This window comes from Bombus flavifrons, chromosome 10, assembly GCF_040668555.2.
Source record: "Bombus flavifrons isolate JBK064 chromosome 10, iyBomFlav1_principal, whole genome shotgun sequence".
NCBI classification, from domain to species: Eukaryota; Metazoa; Arthropoda; class Insecta; order Hymenoptera; family Apidae; genus Bombus; species Bombus flavifrons.
In genome coordinates this window covers 3,349,341-3,357,374 of record NC_138451.1, presented here as the reverse complement: position 1 = coordinate 3,357,374, position 8,034 = coordinate 3,349,341, and the positions used below count along the sequence as shown (strand labels likewise).

Genomic DNA, 8,034 nt, shown 5'->3' with positions numbered 1-8,034 from the left:
TTCACTGGACGAGTTGGATGTTACTTCTGGCTATCAATTACAGTTTTACAGACTGTCAACGTGGGAGAACTGCCGTCTGGAGGAACCAGTCCGTTGGAAAACTCGCATTTCCCTTCTGGGTGAAATCCGTTAACTCGCGAAAAGTTTCGGGATAAAACTTCCGCAGTTCTTGGGAACACGGTGCCCGGACTTCTGTTCGTTTCTTACGGAAATATTATATCTCAGGAAAATCCAAATATTAGGTTGTTACGCGTTACGAATGTTTTTGTTGTCTCAATTTTATTAACCTTTTCCCGCCGCATTGAATATTCCGATTTTTTTAAACGTATCATCGTGCTTCCTTCGTCTTTTACGTCGTCGTCTTTCCAAATCGTTAGACAAATCTAAGAAACGGGCTGAATTTTCGACAGATCTTCCACCAGGAAATAGAATTTCCCGCGACTCTCTTCGACTTTAATTCCACTTGCACTTTCCCCTTGGTTGCCACTGGCTCTCCCCTCTAGCCCCATTACTTCCTCCTCTCGTTAGCCGTGTGTATCGAGTTTTCGCTCGACGTTTTCCATCGAACACTCGAGGCAACCCCCGTGCCATGGGGGTTGTTGTCAGTCGAGTGCCACAAGGCTGGAACACGCGAGCTCCCACTCGAAGCTCGGACAATGCAATGCCTGGTTCGATTTTGCCTCGAGCCTTTCCTCTCGGCGTTTCTTTCAGTGCACCCGTCTTCCTTGTTACTTTCGTTTGAAAAGGGAACCATCGAAGACATCGCTGGCTTATGAGCCAAGGGAGCGACTGTATTATTTATCGAGGAAAAGTGAGTCTCCGCGAACGATTCCTGGAATCGTGGCCCGATTCAATGATTCAACGAGGCCTCTTCTCCTCTCCATTTCGCTAAGGGGTGACAGGAATGTTTGTTGAATCGTGTTTGTCAAGGCTCGACAAGGTGGATAGAATCGTCGGAGGGATTGCTTGGTCTACGCTTGCACCTTAAATCGAGGGTTTTCTGTATCCGTATGTGAAGTTTCAAAACGTTTGGTACAACGCAAAATAGCACAACATTTTTAGAGGATCTCATACATTTTTCTAAACCACTGTATACTTTTTGGTGTTTTGAATTCACGGAAGGAAGCGCGATGATTCTTTTGACGAAATTGTCTATTATTCGTCGAAGGTTGAATAATTAGCTTAATCGTCGAACGATTTTCTAAGCGATTTAAATCCAAGCCACCCGTCGATGAAGTGCGAAGTTTCGACGACGAAAGGGAGAGTTTCTCTTGGAAAGTGGCTTTAGACTGCAGGGTGGAGGAAGAAGGGAGAGTTTGGAGAGTAGAGGTCGAAATTAGATTTGGCACGAGGCGGCAGCGTTTCGTTCGGGGCAACCCTAACGCGCGCAGAAACATCTTCAAAGCGGTTCGAATTTCATCGTTTCGGGCGAGAGCTCGTCTCTCACCTTGAACAACCTTCGCTGGGTGGAAGCGCATTGTGTAACTGGTAATTGTAGTTTGTCCAAGCAATCCATTTTGCCTTCTATCTTCTTCCTCGGGTTCGATCCCACGATGTATCCCTGGCTACTCTCGTCCATTTCATCCCTCATCCGGCTTTCGTTCTTTCCGTTCTTTCAGATAACTCGCGTGCACTTAACTTCAAAGTGCGTGATTTGAAAGACTAAAATTCGTTGAAAGGATACTGATAGAAGTTTAATTTCCTGATGTATCTATTATAGTAATAGCATTAATAATAAGGATAAGAGATACGATACGAAGCATTTCTATGATGTACAATTATGTATACTGCCGACGAATGTAAAGAAGGAGACGTATATTTCTAGCACATAAAGCGATAATAAGATCGTCTTTATCCATGTTAGCGCAAAAGTAAAATTATATTTACAGTGAAATTTACCAACGCGTGATTTTAATAAAAAGATCCTCTTCTTTTATAAAATATACGAAGACCTCTGTATTACTTACGTATGTAAGAAAATTAACTCCGATAGCGAGTAACCATATCGTTCCGAATACGTCAAGATTACACACTGTCCCTTTCTCAGCGAAGCAAAAAGGGAAAGAACAGAGGGAAGAATTAAGAACCGACACGGTTTGGCGAAAAAGGGCGAGCCTGCCGGAAGCCAATGCCACGTGTTGGAAATTGATTAAAAAAGCTGGTCCATCGGCGATCGGCCCGTTCCCGTGGGACGTCTCTTTTGTAGCAGCAAACCGAAAATTCGATTGAACGTCGCCGTTGGTTTGGATAGACGCGCCCCTTGTCCCTTTCTCGGTCTCCAGCATCAAAGACAGAACAGAGCCCCGTTGGCCTTCCCGTTGCTGACCGTGTGTCCCCCTCATTCAATGTTCGTCTATTTGATCTTTCTTCCTTACCCCGAGTCGAGTGCTGCTTTTACGATCGGACGGCACCTATCGAAACATGTAAATGCGATTTAGAATCCCTTTAGCCTCGTTCCACGCCCATCTCCTCTTCCTCCTCGCTCTCTCTATCCATACAGCCCTCTTCGCCATTCAACTTGTACACTTTCTTCCCGATCTAACTGGCTCGTTATAGCGGGATTATGCCGATAACATATTCAGCTCGGAGAATAAACGCGAGGATGATCGACGGACCAACCGATAAAGCGTTACGGCTGTCTCTCTGCTAGCATCTCGTTGACACGGCCACTTTATTTGTTCCCGTTCCCCGCGAGGGACACCGAGATGTCACGTATTACCGTCGAGGATCCACCGACATCTTCTTTTTGTCACGAATTGACCGTGCTCGACGCACGCAAGTGGAGCACATGTAAGGCCGTGGTTACAGTGTGTTTTCTCACGAATCGTTGGTCTGACAAACGAAATCCGAATATCCGAATATCGAAATGCATGTACAGTATGACTGGTGAAAGTAATTTGAACTTGTCCCTTTGAACAATTATCATAGAAAATTTATACGAATATATTGCGCGCATTGTCTTTCTTCCTCCAACATAATTATTCTTGCTTATTTAATTATTACTATCCTCCGCAGCGCCTGTCTTTTCTCTTCTCTCTGTAACTAAGGTGATGCGAACGCAATGTTTGTTCCATTCTTTTGAAACATTATTGTTTCACCGATGTTCATATTGTTGACTAAAGTCAACGTCAGTGTACAGAAAGCGCTCGACGATGGTTGACTACCGTTAATATCGAGAAGATCAAACATAGTAAAGTTTCTATAAATGTTCAAATACTTTCGCTAGTCACTGTTACGTCGTAAGAATTTAGAAAGCGGAGTCGTATAAACGACAGCGTATTTCGTGGAATTTTCTGGAGTCGCGCCCAGACGCTTTAAAAGAGAAACTCTTCTTTTTTCAGAAGAAACGCTGATGAAATATTAAAAAAACACAACCGCAACATATTTTGCTGGTCGCAGCGATCCGCGTAACACTGTTTGAAAGGGTCTTAACAAATTTCCCGCGTTTGCCCCGTGTTCCCGAAGGCGTCGTTCCTTCTGCGAGAATGATCCACCCTTATAAATTTCGCAACGTTTTATTCTCTCCTCGGTCTCGCCCCGCTCCTCGTTTCAGTGCGGATTTTTACGACATGCCCCACCCACGACCCGATTCCAACGGAAACATGTAAATACTTATGACGAACGTCGTGTATAGACGATTTCGTTTGACGACGCGTCGTTTCGCGACACACTGTGCCCTTTTCCTGCATAGCCACCCCCTGTAAGGGGGTGCAAAGATACGAGTTTCATGGCGGCTAGTTTTACGACAGCTCTTTAGAGATATTTCACTCGCCCCTTCTTCCTTTCCATTCTCCCCTTATTCTTCCAAGTAAACGGTCTGTTTCCTTCGTTGTTTAAAATAACCATTCCCTTTCGTTTATTTTTCCCTAACAGTATGTTGAGAATTCGTTAATAATGTTCGTATTTCTTAGTTGCAGTGAATACATCGATCATGACAGATAAACGGCGTTGAATTCCTACCAAAATGTATGTGCTTTGAACTATAGGTACTCGACCGATCGTGTGTTTAAATTCGTTACATTCCCTGATCTATTATCTATTCGGTATCTCGGCGCAGATTTGTCGTTACGAATGAGTTACGAAGCAAATAAGATGTTAAAAAATCGTAGAAACGTATCAGAACACTGATCGTTCCACTTTTATCACCCACTCGAACACTTAGGATCGTTCGAGTCGTGTCGGACCATTTCAGCTCTTTAAAGTTTTCCAACAGCTATAATTTCGAGCGTTACGCGAATTGGAAAGTTTCCGTAGATTCTGAACGTGATTCGAAGCGTCTGGAGCCCATCACTGGCTCTTTGCTTCCGGCAGGGATGGGCTACAAATTTTTATGTCGACTCCCTTGCACGCGATATTGTTCCGCTCGCGCGGACGCTCGATTGTTTTTGATCGTTAAACAACGAACGTGTTCGTTCGCTCGTAAACTTGCTCGTTGTTGCTAACTTTCATCGAGGAATTTGAAGGATCCGCGGAAGATCGATGATATCGTTAATATCAAAAAGTATCGACGATACGTTACTGATCCACTGTGTGCCATCGATACTCAACAACTGGGATATTAATCTTTTTATTTTGAAACTGATTATTTTTTAAGTATTCTTTCACTAATTTTTTAGCACAATAACACGAACTTCTTCACGATGATGCACGTGCCACGTCATCTGTTAGACTGTCTCTGCACTGTTAATTTTGAGTACAGTAAATGGTATCTTTTAACGAATGCACTCAAGTCGAGTTCCTTGAAATGCACCTTTTATCTATCCGTAAATTTTATCGACACACGATGCATCACCAGTGTAGAATAATTCAAGTTTCTTCGAACTTGCAACTTACTTGCAGATGCAACGGAAACTTTTATCTCTGTCTTTCAAACAGACTCGCGCTAAGGATAGATTACTAAAATACAAAGAAGAAGAAGAAGATTCTCGAGCAAGTTTTATCGCGTTCCATAAAGCAGAGACTGTTCTGAGAAGATCAGAAAGAGTCGAATGGGCCGCGATTCGTCTCCGGGAATGGACCCCTTGAAATCCACGCTTTCCCATTGATATTCCCATCGTTTCTTTGTTCTTCGTGCGGGATCAGCGAAATCTCGGGATGGTTTATCGCGCGTAACGTCGTCGTGACTTTGACGAACGAAAACTCGAGCCTTCCACTTCGAAAAAGGTATAACCTATCGAGGGTTGCCGTTTAACGATCCTAGTTAACGATCGCAGAAAAATAAAAAGGAGGTAGATGGTCCATTTTCGGTTTGTCAATGCCTTTTCCTTTTACAAACCCTCCGCCGTTTCTTATCTTTCCCAGAGCTGTCACTGCGACATTATTTTAGAAAAAAATGTCCGGTTCCTTCTGCATTTTTACTTTTCCACAGATAAAGTTAACTAAGTTGAACGGGTTAATTTCATCGGTCAGTGTACGTCCGCTTCTTAAAGGGAATGCCGTGTTGCAGCGCGAGCGGTTAGAGGGAGAAGCTCTCCTTGACGTGTAATATAGGGTTGCTCCAGGGTCAAAGGATGAATAATGCAGAGTAAAATATGTAACATCGCCAAAGGGCGAGCGGGTGAATAACGGCTGCTTGAAATACACGCAACGACTACGGTGACTGGCCAAAGAGATGGCTCGATGGAATCCACGTCTCGAAGGTTTCTATCAGTTGTTTCTAGAAGATTCTGGTTTGCTGAAACGAAAGCAAAAAATTTGGAATTCCGTTCCGGAAGCCCGAGTTAGATTCAAAGGATTTTTTACGACCGCCACGCAATCGTTTCTCGTTTTATAAAAGTTGCATGAGACAGCACGGTGGAAGAGTGGAATTTCAAATTCTGTGATTATGCAGCCGGCGGCTGTAAGGGTGTCGTTACTGCCCTTCGAGAGGCAAGCACCAGGGGGTGGCGATTCGCCTTCAGGGCAAAAATCCATTCTGAAATCGGTTATTATTGGGGGGATATCGGTTCGAACTTCGCTGTGATTAATAGACTATGCATATTTTCACGCTATTACGGGCAGGCCGCTTCGAGTCTCGTTAATTGCCGCGGGTGACACGGATTTTCGATTGTTGCAACATTTGTAAAACCAGATTAAGGATCGAGGTGAGCGTTAACGCTCGTAGATACCCTTTACGAGCATATTACACGCGTTATACGAGACGATGGATGTTTTTCACAATCTTTGAAGCTTTCGATAAATTCGCCGTAGTTATTCACATTTATTCAAGCTTTCGCGAGCGTCCTAATAGCTCTGAAGAGGGTCGTAACTGGGCGACGTAGCCGAGGGCCAGTGGCCAGTTCGAGGGTTCAAGATCGATTATTATTCGTGTTCGTTTGCGTTGATTAATGGGCGACGCCTCTCGCTCGAAACAGCTGAAGCGGATTCAGAGTAAGCAGAGAGAGAGAAAGGGCAAGAGGACGGAACATGGTAGCGAACGGAAGTCCTGAGAGCTGTCGCGCTGTGAGACAGTTTGCTGGCAGTCCCGTGCCACCAAGACATTGAATTAATCGTCATTAGGCGTCCCGGGTTGACTGACTGCGGTGTCAGCCGTAGAACGGTGCTGCTGCCACCCTCTTGTCATTAATAACGCTTCCCTCTCGCGAGAGACGCCCGATCTGAAACGTACCTTCGACTCCATCGACTTTTGAAGACTTTTAATCCGCCGCCGTTTGATTTTCATTCGCTCTTTCCGTGAGATCTTAAACGGGGGAGTGGATTCGAGAATCGAAGCAAAGTCAAAGTCGTGATTGGCTTCGATTCCAACCGACCAAACTTGCCGCCGATGAAGCTTGGTCCCTAAAGATTGCTGGAAACGCGGAAGAAGATCAATCGTGATCCTACTCTTCTGTCTCCTTTTTCCTCTTCGATTCGTCTCTCTCGTCATTCTTCTTACGATTCGTTCGTTCATCCGAATATCAGAAAGTTCTGTGATCTTCCTGCAATCTTTCACGCATCTCTGATTCTGACTATTGAAAATTCCCCGCTAAGAGGACATTTTAATTCGTCGTTGGCTGGTAACCCTATATAGTCTTTACGACTATAATTGGGAACTATCTCAGCGGTGGAGGCACGTCAAAATCGTGCAGAAGCGTCGTTACGCGCATAACTTCGACGATTATTAATATCGCGTAATTATTATTACAATCGTTGGCTTTTCTCTGCACCAATTTCGTGGAGGAGGGTGAGCCCTCGTCGGGATCCGAGTATTTAATGAAGCAACCCTTATATGGGTCGTTCCCAGGGGGAGAAAGGTCTTGCCGTTTCCATCGTTATTACGGTGCAGACTGACGTCACTGTTTATACAATTACGTTTCGTTCTCCAGAGATACAAGCCTCTGGTTGACTAGGTAAACTGATCGAGCTCGTCGTCTCGGATCGCCTTGTTTTATTTGTGCGTTAATGATTCTTCCAGAGATTTCGCGAATGAATGATAGTTGCGTTCGATTCTTCGAATTCTAATCTTGCGCGTCTTTGATAATCAATGACATTGTATTCGATGATTTTCGATATTATAATTGTAAGAAGTTGCATTTTAGACAGATGTCTTTTTTATTAATACGTTCGCTGCCATCGTTACTTGGAATAAAATGTTCGCAAAAATCAAAGTAAACATCTGAATCTTGTTGGTGAATGTGCAACCGAGCAGTCGTGGCCGAGTGGTTAAGGCGTCTGACTAGAAATCAGATTCCCTCTGGGAGCGTAGGTTCGAGTCCTACCGACTGCGATCAATAACTTGCACGAGAAATTTTTTTTTCTTTTATGTACGCAGAATTAAACGCGACAACATTCGTTTATGTTAAATACGTATCACCACAGTTTCGTTGAGACTCGCGATTGCGATGCAAAGAGATACCGTACCGGGTATTTGCGCTGGATAACTCTGCTGCGATCAGAGCAGAGGAAGTCGAGAAAGAGATTTTTAATGTTTAAACTTTGCAACGATTTTAGAGATTTTCAAAAATAACAAAAAAAAAAAAAATAACTATTTCCATACTTTTTCATTTTACATCGAAATTAATGATATTTTCTAGGGCTTCTAAGATCGTCCGAGTG

At 43.9% G+C, this 8,034-nt stretch overlaps 1 non-coding gene across 1 annotated transcript; it reads left to right on the top strand.

Moving 5' to 3' along the window:
• The first annotated feature begins 7,623 nt into the window (after window positions 1–7,623).
• Window positions 7,624–7,705, top strand: TRNAS-AGA (transfer RNA serine (anticodon AGA)). Its single transcript has one exon. It is a non-coding gene; the product is annotated as a tRNA-Ser (tRNA).
• Window positions 7,706–8,034: the final 329 nt, after the last annotated feature.